The following is a 14,671-nucleotide window of genomic DNA, read 5'->3' on the forward strand; positions in this document are numbered from 1 at the left end:
TGGGTGTGTCGCACAGTGTCATCAGCAGAGCAAACCAAAGACACCGAGAGACCTGGCTATACTCCCAGAGAGCCTGCAGTGGCCGACCAGTTGCAACAACCCCTGGAGATGATCACTACTTGACGAATCTCAGCCTCTGCAACCGCTTTCACAGTGCACGTCACCTCAATAATGACTTCGCTGCAGCAACTGGAGTGATTGTTTCCACTCAAACAATCTGTAACAGACTTCACCGAGCCAATATGCATGCCAGAAGGCCAGCTCAGTGTGTCCTGTATTGCAGAACATGACCATTATGGAGGAGGCAGCATCATGGTGTGGGGAGGCATCGCCTATGGCAACCGTACTCGTCTCTACGTGGTCCCTGGGGGAGCAATGCAATACAGGGGTCGGCAAATCTCTCTCCTGGTTGCCTCCAGACTCTCACACGTCCATCATTGTGGTCAAGGGAGAATCTGCTCTCATCTGTGAACAGAACTCGGCGCCATTGCTGTTGGGTCCATCTGACATGCTTCCTGAGCCCAGTTGAGATGGATTCTTCTGTGAGCAGGGGTGAGTGGGACACACTGAGCTGGCCTTCTGGCATGCATATGGCTCGGTGAAATCGGTTACGAATTGTTTGAGTGGAAACAATCACTCAGTTGCTGCAGCGAAGTCAGTATTGAGGTGACGTGCACTGTGAAAGCGGTTGCAGAGGGCTGAGATTCGTCAAGTAGTGATCATCTCTAGGGGTTGTTGCAACTGGGCGGCCACTGACGGGGTCTCTGGGAGTATAGCCGGGTCTCTCGGTGTCTTTGGTTTGCTCTGCTGATGACACTGTGCGACACACCCATCATTTCGGCTACTCTTCGCTGACTGAGGCCAGCTTCCAGCATCCCTAGGGCTCTGGCAACTTCTGGTTCACTCAGGTGGCGTCTCGGCATTGCTGTTGTCATCAAGTTGTCTGATTGTGGAGACTAAAGACAGAAAATGCTTTTGCACCCACTTTTGTACCACTTCACGTAGTCAGCTGACACCCCTATAGGCCCAGTTTTCAGGATGTGCAGTGATGCCAGAGACATTATGCAACAATTGAATCCAATCATGTGTGAAATTGATTACAGTGTGTTTGAGGACATTCAGGACAGTGTATTGGGGTATTTCCAGAAGTAGAATACCTCATATAAAAAACTTATACACAAATTAAAAGTGGTCCTTAACTTTTTTTGAGTAGTGTATTTGTTCATGTTATGTTCAAGTATAGTTCGTAGATGTAAACATTTTCATTACGGAATTTTACTTTTTTCACTCAAAAACATAGAGAAAGCTTTGGAGTTGACATTATTTATAAGTTCTTATCCTGTTATTTGACTGGTCTGGCCCACTTTACATCATATTAGGCTGAATGTGGAACTGAACTAACATGAGTTTGACACCCATGTTCTAGAATCTCCCATAAGGTTGCCCACACAGAGGACTGCATGAATCTGCAGAGTCCTAAACTAACTCACAAAAGCCCACTACTTTTTTTGTCAAATGGGACAATCCACAATAAATTTACACAACTCCTTCCAAACTAGATGACAGATGACCTTTGAATATTTCACAACTCTGGTCTCTTTTTCTCCCAGTTCCTACACCTTCTGTGCAAGTACTTACACCAGAGGCTGGAACGCAGATACGCAAAGGGCATGTCAGAGAACACTAGAACCAGGACTCCAAATAATGCAATGGACCATATTCATAGATCCGGTACTGTCCCCAGGGCCGGAGGACTGACACAGCACTCACACACATTTACTTCTGCTCTGTCTCAAACAGAACATTTGGTCTGTCATGGACGGCACACAAACTCTGAACTGCCCATTCTGAAATACCAGACCCGGGTCCATTTACTGACAACACCAAGGGGTCCCAGGGCCTCCTGGGGAGTGGAGATTCCCCAGATTACATCCAATCACTGAACATCAAGAGACAAAGCTGTCAGACAGCACTGAAGCCACTCAGCTATGTGTGTGTGTGTGTGTGTGTGTGTGTGTGTGTGTGTGTGTGTGTGTCCATCACATCTCATACCTAGGATCCAGAAGGACATAAGGATGATCATCAGTGTGTGCTCCATGTCCAGACCAACGCTCGTCTCGTCTCTTCTCTGAGTCGTGCTCTTCACTGTCTCTGACAACCAGTTAGCTCCTCCTCATTCTTATCTCCTCATCTCCTCTGCTGTGGTTTTGGCCTTCTACGTCACACGCCTTCACACATTTGAGCAGAAATATTCCACTGAGTCCCAACCACTGCTTTCTGGACGCAACCATTCAATCATTTACAAAAAGGTTGAATCTAGAACAGGGCTCTGAAACTCATGTTCTTTCAGGTTCCACATTCAGCCTGATTTGATCTGCAGTGGGCCAGACCAACAAAATAATTGTATAATCTATAAATAATGACAACTCCAAATTTATGTCTTTGTTTTAGTGCAAAAAAACCCCCATTAAATTATGAAAATACTTACTTTTATAAACTATCCAAACAAAAAAGATGTGAATAACCTGAAAAAAACTGAAATTTCTGAAGAAAAATAAGTGCAATTGTAACAATATTCTGCCTCAACTTATTATTTTTACGTGTGCATTATGGATCAGATCTACAAAGACACTGTTGTTGGTCCATCAGTCTGGATGACGACCTTGACTTCAGTTTCTGTGGCTCCTGCAGTGGCTTGTCAGCCCGATTTTAGCCCTGAAGTATCTGCCACAAAGACACTAAACACAGAGGAACAAGCAGAAAATAGTTAAAATTGTGCTTAATTTTCTTTAGACATTTCAGTTTGTTAATATTTGTTGAGATTATTCACATTTATTGTTTCAGGATAGTTTATAAATCGGCCTGATCACAATCAAGGTATACAAGTATATTTGCATCAGTTATTAATAAGTACTGCAAACAGATCCCCCCTAAAACCATTCCCAAAATGTTTCTTTGGCCATCTTATTACTAGATCTTGCAATCCTCCAAATTTGAAGAAAATCAGATAAAAACTGATAAAATGGCGATTCAGTAGCGTGAAAACGTGCGCAATTTTATTGTTATAAAGAGAGCAAAATTATTGTACATAATGTTTGTTAACAAATAAATAATGACTACTCAACTCCTGTGTCTTTTTTATTACAAAATACACACCATCACATTGATTTTCATTGATTGATCATTTTTGTTGAACAGCTGTTTGATTATCAATTCTTATTTTCAGTATAAGACAATCACCATTTTGTTGTGAAAACCCTTCTTTTCCAGACCTTTAATTGGAATAATAGAATGGGAACCTGTTCTTTCAGTATTATTAGGACGAAATATGCACAACTAGACCAGATGTGGCTCTGCTCCCGGTATGCTGCACAACATTTGGGAACAATGTGTCCAATGGATGTTTACGTGGAAGCGCATGTTTTCAATGGTGCGTTGTTCACCCAAATTCCTGGAGTGTCCGTACACCAATATACTTCCATCACTGATCTGGACTCTATGCCTTACAGATCTACTGTTCTCACTGGTTCCACATGTTTGTGTCCTCCTGTACCAGAAGACTTAGTTCCAGATGGAACACAGATGCCACAATGTGCTCAGACACATTTCCATTCACATCTGGTAAAGTCCGTACACCAGTAGTGTCCGTACACCACATTCTAAATATGTGGCTCTGATTTGACTGTTTCTGTCAATATATGGAATTTTTCAGCAGGCATGCTTTGGACACCACATCTATGCAAGAAACAATGCATGATTCTCCTGAGGTCTGAAACATTTGTATATGTGTGTAGGCATTAAATATGGAGGCTGTTAGGCTGGAGTGTCCGTACAGCCAAGAATTTCTGATTTGACAGGGGTACAAGCCTGACACATTTATAGTAAACACCAGAATACAAAAATATTTTGGACTTTAAAAGAGAAATGTCAGACAAATAAACTGGCCTGTCTGATTTTTTGATAGAGCATTTTTTTTTTTTATATATGTGCACCCTTTCTGGTACCCTGGATTGTGATCAGGCTGTCTTGTAAGTATTTTCATAATTTAATGCTATTTTTTGCACTAAAACAAAGACAAAAGTTTGAAGTTGTCAGTATTTATAGCATAGTGTAATATTTTTTTCACATCAAATCGAGAAGAAAATCTGGAGTCATTCTTTTTGTAGTTTTTATGCTGTTATTATTTGACTGTAGATCATATTGGTCTGTATGTGGAAACTGCAACTAAAATGAGTTCCACAGCCTTGACTGTTGAAGTTTTACACCTTGTAAATTCATCCCGGGGGTCGGATTGGAACCTTTGGTGGGCCGCATTTGGCCCCCAGGCCGCATGTTGAGACCCCTGCTATAGAAAATGGAAGGGCCTAATGTGGAGTTCTAGTCCCATGTGAGTGTGTGTGTAAACATAGTGGTTGAAGGAACTCATCTACTGCTACAAAGTCCAACTGTGGCCAATCCAGCTGCAGACTCAACACCCACAATGCACCACTGCACCAGGACAGACCACCTGAATCACACTAGTATCGTTTGTTTCTTTGGAGGATCTGTCCATCACAGTTGATTTACTTTTGTTATTTTTATATTGGTTATTATTATTATTATTATTATTATTATTATTATTATCATTATTATTATCATTATCATCATCATCATCATTATTATTATATTAGGCACAGGAGTATTTTGACCATGTCATTGTATTTATGCCAGTTTGATCCTTTAAATGATATAAATGACATTTGTGGTTGGAATTAGTCATTCCCAGGTGATCTATATTTGTATCAAAGGACAGACTCAAATGTTACCACCCTATATTAAAATGTGCAGAATTAGAAGGAAGCTTCTGCACTTCAGCTGAAATAGATGAAAAACAGTGATTAAGAAACAGCAAAGAGTCAAAAAAAAAAAAAAAAAAAAAAAAAAACCTTCAGATGACAGGATGTGGAAAAAGCTCAACCACTGAAGCATGACCACCAGATGATTATGTTTATAGGAAACAGTCGACAGGGTCAAAAATATGTAGAGAAGAAAACGCACAAATGAAGAGCAAAAGATCTGAACAGAATCCAGAGGGAAAGGACCAGGAACACTGTAAAAAAAAAAAAAAAAAAAATCTGTAATTTAACAGAATTTTCACTGTCCAGTATCCAAGTATTCTACCGTGTGTCCAGTATCCAAGTATTCTACCGTGTGTCCAGTATCCAAGTATTCTACCGTGGGTCCACTATTCAAACTATTCTACAGTGTGTTCAGTATTGTGGTGAAAAAATTTACTTTTATATTTTATACTCTTTATATTTTATACTTTTAATATTTATACTGTTAGTACATCTTCTTTAATGCTGAGTCATTCTTCATGCATATGCTTATGTGTGATGGTTACCACTCTGTAACACCCCCGACCCAGGAACAGAGTTCTTGCCTTGAGTTAAAACCCAAACACCTAAATGTCTGAATGTGTAGATGGAGGATGGCGCCTGCACTCCAGATAGGATCCAAGCAAGGTTAGGGTGAAGAGGTCAGCATGACCTCTTCACAGAGCAGAGAAGGAGTAGTATGGAGTGGTACGATGTACGCAAGGGATGACATCATGGTTTGAGGGGGTTGGATTTGGTTCTATATAATCTTTAATTTTCATGTTTAATCAGACTTCACTTACAGAGTTTCTCTGTGATTGACTTCTCAATAAATGCATTTATTATTTTAACTCTAACTTTCTCTCCTCATCTTTGTGTGGGTCAACAGTTGAACATCACATTTCCACGACAGTATCCAACTACTCTACCGTGTGTCCAGTATCCAAGTATTCTACCGTGTGTCCAGTATCCAAGTATTCTACCATGTGTCCAGTATCCAAGTATTCTACCATGTGTCCACTATCCAAGTATTCTACCTCATGTCCAGTATCCAAGTATTCTACTGCGTGTCCACTATCAAAGTATTCTACTGTGTGTCCAGTATCCAAGTATTCTACTGTGTGTCCAGTCATTCCAGTATTTACAGAAGGAACAATAATGACATGGACGCCTTCCTCACCTGAACTAAACCCTAATGACAACTGGTCCATCAAACCAGTATCGGACATAACAAACATGAATGAAAGGCAGCGATTAAAAGAGAATACACATAAAAAAGAGCGAATAAACATGTCAAACCATCCATGTAAATGTGTTTGTGTGTGCAGTTGAATGTGAAGCTCAGTTTAATCCAAGGTGTAACTGCACAAATCTGAACCAGTCCAGTCAGTGAACTCCACCAACACAACCAGACTCAACCAAAACCTGACAAACCAACAATTAAACCAATGAAATCACTGTCATATGGACTAAATGACAGAAAACCAGTAAATATACTAGACCAAACTGAGCTTCATGAGTATGTTACAAATGTGCAGATGGGCACAGCGGCCAAAAAACCAGCAGAAGAAAGCATGAAAATGAAAAGAGGAAAATAAATATGTCCAAAACCAGCCATGTAATATGTATATATGTAATAAGCACAGATGAATATGAAGCTGATTTCAACACACAATACAACAGTTACAACACCGCAAGGACACATAGTCCAGTTATTGACGACCAAAACCATCAATATTAAGTCACACTGGGAAACAATTATCCAGTCCAAAAACACAAATAGATTTAAATTAAAGACTTGGCACAAACAACTAATTCAACCAGACCCATCTGATTTAACCAAACTGACAAACCAAGAATTAAACTAATGAAACCACAGTCATATGGAAACCCAGGAAATACACTAGACCAGCTCATCTGAGAAACTGAACAGTCCTGATATCTGATGAATGTGAACATGTGCAGATGTCATGGCACTACGGCCAATAAACCAGCAGAAGAATGATAAAACCACACGTTAGCTGTTGTTGTTTACCTGGAAAAAAGAAATATGGCCAAAGCAGCCACATGGACGCTCCAAGAACCTCCCAAATCACTAGAGTTGGAAACTCCAGCACCAACAATGGACTTCAATACTCCTGTCAGAACACACAAAAAGCCCTAAATCCAACAAATATCCAGTCCCAATCACAGAAATAATGCAAATATGACCCACTTTACACAATCTATCAATTCAATCAGACAAAGGCCGAAATGGAACAAAGGAAATCCATTCAAAATATAATCTAATACACGACACAATCAGCCTCCAACGTCTACATTTAATGAAAACCAGGCCACCAAAACTGGCCTTAAAAACAACAACCAAAACAACCAGTGTTTGAACACAGCTGGACTCTAAACCAGCATTACGCACACGCATGCACACGGCCCGGTGTGGGGACCCGGAGCGCGAGCCCACCAGCAGAACCATCAGAACCAGAACCTGAGTAAACCAGAACCAGCTCTGACTATGAGACCAGCTGCTCCGTTTGGACACACACACACACACACACACACACTTCACCGTCGTGTCCTGGTCCAAACAGAACCACTTTACACACTTTCTCACACATTCATGTTGGTTTAAACACAGGAAACTGCCGCAGTTTCTACCTTTATCCTCCCTGCGGCTCGTGCTCCATCCTCTGCGGAGTTCGGTTTGTTCGGTCAAACTCGGACCTTTTCACACACAGTAAACGTTTTGTTTTTCTCTCTCTCTCTTCTTCTTCTTCTTGTATTTTCCGGCAGAATACGGCTTTAAAAAACACACCGAACTTTTCTCTTCTTCTTCTCTTCATTAAGTTAACAAATGTGCTTCAGTTGTTGTTGAAATCTGCCTGGTTACGGCGCAGCCGGTTCCAACCAATTAAAGAGGTTGATTAGGGTCACCTGGACGTCACCTGGATGCGCATGCACGTGAAGGGGTTCCACTGGAGGAGAGTTAATGAGAGAGAGAGAGAGAGAGAGAGAGGAGAGAGAGAGAAGAGAGAGAGAGAGAGAGAGAGAAAGAGAGAGGAGAGAGAGAGAGAGAACAGGTTTTCCTTTGGACTTCTGCTCTTTTCAAGAAAAAAATGTGTGAAATTGTTATACATCATCATCATCATTATTATAATTATTTATTTTTTATTGTTATTATTATTAATTATTAGTAGTAGTAATAGTAGTAATTAGTATTAGTATTAGTATTATATTGATATTCATAAAAAATAATAATTGCTATATAGTGATCATAAGGATTGGGGGTAGGAGTTTATAAGTTTTTACTTCTTCCTACTCCTTTTCGAGCATTTATAATTTCATTTCATTTTTAAAATTTATATTATTATTATAATTATTATTATTATTATTATTAGTAGTAGTAAGTTTAATTATTTATTTTGTTGTTGTTTGCTTATCAATAATTTATGTACTAGTACTGACATTTTGTTGGTTGATTTTTGTTTTGATTTCACTGTCAACATTGTTCAAAATAAAGATTTCATTCATTCATTCAAGACAATAAGATTTTTTTTTAAAATCTCATTTTTTGAAATTGAACTAATTGTTTCCAACAGTGGGGTTTGTGCCCCATTTGGGGGGTGTTGAAGCGCCTCTAAATTAAATCCCAGCACTCCTAAAACTCCAGACTTTTTTTTTTTTTTTTTACTTTATGTTCATTTTTTGACAGGCTAGAAAACAGTCAAATCCATGTACAGTACATGGATGGAATAAAATGTTTTAACAAGAAAAATACAGCAGCCCCCCCCCACCCCCCCACCTTACCTCGAACATGGTTGATCCACCCCACCCATAAATGTTAATAAAGTGTTTGAAATCTGCCTGGTCGTTGTGCTCTGCTGGTTCAAAACATTAAAAGGTTGTTTTTTTGTTTGTTAGTTTTTTGTAGAACTTTATTCAAAGAAAACAGTTTAACAGAGAACAAACAAACAACTGACGAGGCCACATGAACGGACGACAATCTGAACAGAAAAACAAAAACAAACAAATACAAAGGGATTCTTTAACATTAGTTCTCTGTAAAACAAATAAAATAAATAAAAATAAAGTTGTTGACATAGTTTTTACAGTATAATCTCATGGTTGGAGTGTACGACCCTTAATACTGCATATGTCATGTTCAAATTCAACCAAACAAATTAAAAGGTTAATTAGTGTCACCTGTGCAAGTGACACCAGAGAGTTAATGAACAAAAAAAAAAAAAAAAATTAAAAGAGGAACTGAGATTATTTTTCCTTGGACTTCTGCTATTCTATTCTATTCTATTCTATTCTATTCTATTCTATTCTATTCTATTCTATTCTATTCTATTCTGTTCTGTTCTACAAAGACACTAAACACTGAGTAACAGGCAGAAAAGAGTTCAATTGGGCTTAATTTTCTTTAGAACATTTCAGGTTGGTCATATTTGTTCAGGTTATTCACATTCTATTGTTTCAGGATAGTTTGGAAATGTTAGTATTTTCATGATTTACTGTTATTTTTTTGCACTAAAACAAAGACAAACATTTGAAAGTTGTCATTATTTATAGACATAGTGTAATATATTTTTCCCATCAAAACCCAGTAGTAAATCTGCAGTCCTCTTCTGTGTGGGTTCTTCTGCTGTTCTTATTGACTGTAGATCAGATTGGTCTGGATGTGGAACCCACACTAACATGAGTTCCACAGCCTGTACTGTGGAATTTAGACACTTTGTAAATTCATCGCAGGGGTCGGACTGGAACCTTTGTTGGGATGCATTTGTTCCCTAGGCCGCGTGTTTGACACCACTGACGTAGCGGTTCTATTATCTCAGGTTATAGTTAAAGGTTATTATATAAAAAACAGAAAACTGCAGTAAAGTGTGTTTTTCAGTCCGGTCTGTCCGTAACTGAACTGAAACCCCAGTGTGTTCCATCCACTGTCTCTGATCCAACGCCATGGGTGTTAAAGCTCAGTCAGTGTAGTCGTATTGTCAGTGTTAAAGCTGACCTCTGTTCCTCTTTTGCTGCAGATCAGTTTTCAAATGGATCTGCTGTTTCACCCCACAGTCTCACTCATCACTTTTCTGATCCATATCACAGGATGGAAAGACTTGAACCCAACCACACCGGGTTCCTGTGGTCCCCTGGTTACCATGGCGACCACAGTAAGAGATTGCAGACCTGTGGATAGCTGATGCTGTCGTCGAGCCTCGTGACGGCCTGTATGTACAGAAACAGGAAGTGGGTGATGATACAATCAGCTCAACTCTGTGGGTTCATGTTTCCAAGTCTAGATTCAGTTTCAGATACTGAGTTGAACATGAACATGATCTGAAAGCTTCAGCTGAAGTAACCAGGAAAATGGAGTAAAACTGAGAAAGTCTGTTCGACACTAAGAACAGACGGTCCTGCACTGACCAATCAGAATCCATCATTCAAGACAGCTGTGAATCCACGGTTTATTGGACACGGTTTCCATGGAAACAGATGTGTGTATGTCCCGGATCATCCCATGAGTGAATACGATGGTGACGGAGGTTCTGATCCACTGAGCAGTGGATTCAGTTCAACTGGAACAGGCCGAAGGATAGACCCAGACCACAACAGACCCAGGTTAAAGCGCTCTAGGCCCCATTAGACCCCCTGGGCCACAGTAGACCCCCCTGGGCCACATTAGACCCTCCCCCTGGGCCACATTAGACCCCCCTGGCCCACAGTAGACCCCCCTGGGCCACATTAGACCCTCCTGGACCACATTAGACCCCCCTGGGCCACATTAGACCCTCCTGGACCACATAGACCCCCCTGGGTCACATTAGACCCCCCGGCCCACCTCAGACCCCCGGCCCACAGTAGACCCACCTGGGCCACATTAGTCCCCCGTGGACTGACTTTTTCAACATTTGACAGGGGGGGTTCAGCTTTGTCAGGTGGGTTCAGGGACAAAACTGGTGGACTTCAGTCTGAAAACTGTAAATTCCAACCAGAAAAACCTTCATCAGTCCAAACTATTCGACTTCCACAAAGATCCCAGATTCTGACCACACTTCTCAGTCGTGTTACACATTCAAATAAAGCACATTCAAAACCACACATTATCATTCAACTGGAACATCATGTTCAGTGAATGTGAGCGTTCATTTTAGAACAAAAGTGAAAACTAAAACTTTAAGTTCAAAGGACTCTAGTCTTCAGTCCATCATACATGAAGTTAAAGTGCAGCAGACTTTTGTCACCAGTGTTTCCTCAGATCTGTCCATCCTCAGTCATCTCCTCAGTTTCATTGGTCTGTTCGTCTGTCTGTCATTCCTCAGCTGAATCTCTTTCATTACACTGAACACTTTCTTAGTTCCATCCACCACAAACAAACCATGTGTTTACAGACAGAGGCAGGAGGAACTGGGCATCTGAGGAAGTTTGTCGCGACGTGCATTGTGGGAAACGAAAGCTCGTGCAGCCGCTGGCAGTGCATCCATATGGTATTATATGGATGAAACAAACACGAGGCAGAAACAGCTGGAGGAACATGCACAGAGGGAAGGAGCTCCTGCCGTTTCTGTGTGGGGTCTGTTTCAGCTGCTGCATCAGCTTCCCTTTCCCACAATGCACGTCATGACAAAAATTCAGAGTCCCATGACCGGACCAGAGTCACCGTGGTGTGCTTCATAGTCACATTTAGACCTCCTTCATCTAATGATTTGACCACATCCCTTTTCTCAGATAATGATGTTTATTTTTCCAAATAAAATTCAAATTTATTTGATTAATTTAATTTAATTAAATGATCAGGAATGGGTAAAGAGAAAGCTGGATGTGTAAATCTAGAAAGTGCTTCAATTTTAGTGATCAAAATCCTAACAAAAATTGATCTATCTCTTTGTAACCAGGAGTTGAATATAGATTTGCTTTTCTTTATGACAGACATAATGTTGAATTCTTCTCTGGTTTTATAATCCTTTGTAACAGTCACTCTGAAATATTTCACTTCATTTTTCACTGGGATTCCATACAAGTCATTTGGTTGATAATCATGTACTGAAATTAACTCACATTTTTTTAAGTTTAAATATAATCCAGACTCTTCAGAAAAATCCCCTATTTTTATCAGTTACCAAAGGATCTGCTCTGCCCTCTAGAGGAACAGTGTGGAATCATCAGCCAGCTGAGTTCTGGTCAAATGAAGAACGAATACATTTAAAGGCTCAATGTCTGGGCTGTTTCTAAGAAAAATAGACAATAATTCTGCAACTCAAATAAATAATAAAGGAGAGCAGGAGCAGCCTTGTGGGATTCCTCTTTGAACCTCAAATCTCTCAGTAGTTCCTTGAGGGAGTGAGACAGAACTATTAATGTCCTTATACATTGAATTAATTCTTTTAATAAACTTTTCACCAAAGCCAAAATACTTTAAGGATTTCATCATAAAAGAATGCTCGACTGAGTCAAAGGCTTTGTAAAAATCTAAAAATAAAATAAAGCCTTTATCTTCTATCTAAGAATTAGTCTATTAAATCTAGAACCATCCTAATATTATTCTGTACAGACCTGTCTGATAAATCCTGACTGAGTTTCACTTATTATCTGTCCTATGTCTGTTTTCAACCGATTAGTAAAAATAAGAATAAACAATTTGTAATCAACATTTAATAAAGTTATTGGTCTCAAATTGTCAATGTACCTTTTGTTTTTTACCGGGTTTGGGGTAATAGAGTAATGACACCTTGTTTCAAAGTGGGCATTAAATCATTCTTTTCCATGCATTTCTTCAGAGCATTAAATAATAGTTCTTTTAAATCTTCCCAGAAAAACTTATAAAATTTGAGGTCAAACCGTCTTGACCAGGTGACTTTCCTGCTGACAATCTGCTTCTATAGCTGCATCCAATTCTTTATTTGAATTTCAGAATCACATAATGTTTTAAAACGTCAAGTCAGTTTTAGGAATGTTTTGTTTAATTCTCTCCAAAAGAAACTGAATTTACTCCTGTGGTGTGCTGATGATCGAAATGAGAATAAAACCGGTGAATTTTCTTCAGATATTAATCTTTGGTCAGGGCATTCTCTAGCACTGATCATCAAAGATCTATTCATTTCTTTTCTTGTCTTCTCTTTTCAAGTCCAAAAACATAAGATGAATTTTTTTTCTCCTCGCTCTTTCCATTTAGCTCTGGATCGAGCGTACGCTCCCTGTGCCTTTAGAATGCATGAGTTATCTACTTTGGTTTGGAAACAGAACATTTTGGCCTTATCTTCATCTGATAAGTCCAGTTTTCTACAACATTCATTAATTTCTTGAAATAATTTACATACATGACATAATTTACTTCTCTTTGCATATTTTTGTCTGGATTTACCACATTTAATGGATACATTTCTGACCTTATCTTTGAAATATTCCCATTTTCTACAATAAGTGTCTAAATCAGTATTATTTTTAATTTCTCTCAACAAATCCTTTACTTTCTGTACAAAAATCCTCTACATTCAATAAATCAGCGTTACATTTCCAATAGTTTTTTGTTTTTTCTTGAAATTTGAATTGTTTCCAGCTTTCAGAGTCATATCATTTACACAGTGGTCTGTCGGGGGGGCAGCAGATATCGACACCTTTGATACAGATTTATAATTTCAGGGGAAATCAGCCATGAATCTATTCTAGATCTTGATCGCCCATTTGGTTTGATCCAAGAAATTGTCTGCTATTCAGGTTTTTCTCTCCCCAAATGTCAATAAGATCATTCCTGTCCATGAATTCTTTCAATACAGGGTTATAGTGATAATTATTGGACTCTTGACTACAACAGACTCCTTTTTTCTGGATTTTTGGACTTCTGACTTTGTTTTTTTTTCTTTTTTGAATAGGAACTGATCGTAAACTTGTGTGAAAGTTATTTCATTTGGAAGAACAGAAAAAGATCCATCAGATTGAAACTCTTTAAGGTGCACCAAATTAAGAATTACAAACAGTTGTTTTTTCCCAAACAAAAGAACATAATAATAGAACAGGTTGATCAAACCTTAGTTTTATATATATTGAAAATATTTATTTGTCAATATGTGGTACCACTTTACTTGACACTCATGTTTCCTGGTTTCACTGCATTCTGTGCATCAGTTTAATTATTCCCTCGTGTTAGTCGATCCTGGAAAGCTTCTGAATTCTCGTAACATTCATTATTAAACTGGCCTATAGCAAAGCAACCTGCTAATGCTAATGATTCAGTCCTAATTATACAGCACTTACTACATAGTACTGCTGGTCTAGGAAGGAGACCTTGTAGAAGCCAATAATGTAATAACAGCTGATAACATAATAAATTTGCCATTTTTAAAATGTAATAGACCAATAACGTAATATCTGGCCAACATTTTTATTTTCATCTTTAAACTGTGGTTAAAGTTCTGATTCCATTACCTGTAGCTCCTGTGATTAATTTCTTCTAAATTACTCTGAAATTATATTAATTTGGATTGTTATTACATAATGACCATGTTACGAGATGTTTTTAAAAATAAAATGTGTCAAGTGTTTTGTAATAAATTTCTCAAATTGTAATAACTTACTACATCATGTGAAAAAATTTACAATATAATGAGTTGACGTAGTTTATAACAAAATGCCTCAGTTTATTACATAATGCAACTTTATTACAAGATGACGTGACATTCTTATTACATTTGAACTTTTATTACATAATGGGAATTTATACATAATGCAGCTCAACATGGCGTCCAGCTGAGTGGACATTTTTGTAAATCCTTAAAAACTAGGGTCATAAAAAAATTTAAATCACATTGTTTTGGTTCATG

The sequence above is a fragment of the Sphaeramia orbicularis genome, chromosome 15, assembly GCF_902148855.1.
Source record: "Sphaeramia orbicularis chromosome 15, fSphaOr1.1, whole genome shotgun sequence".
Lineage (NCBI taxonomy): Eukaryota > Metazoa > Chordata > Actinopteri > Kurtiformes > Apogonidae > Sphaeramia > Sphaeramia orbicularis.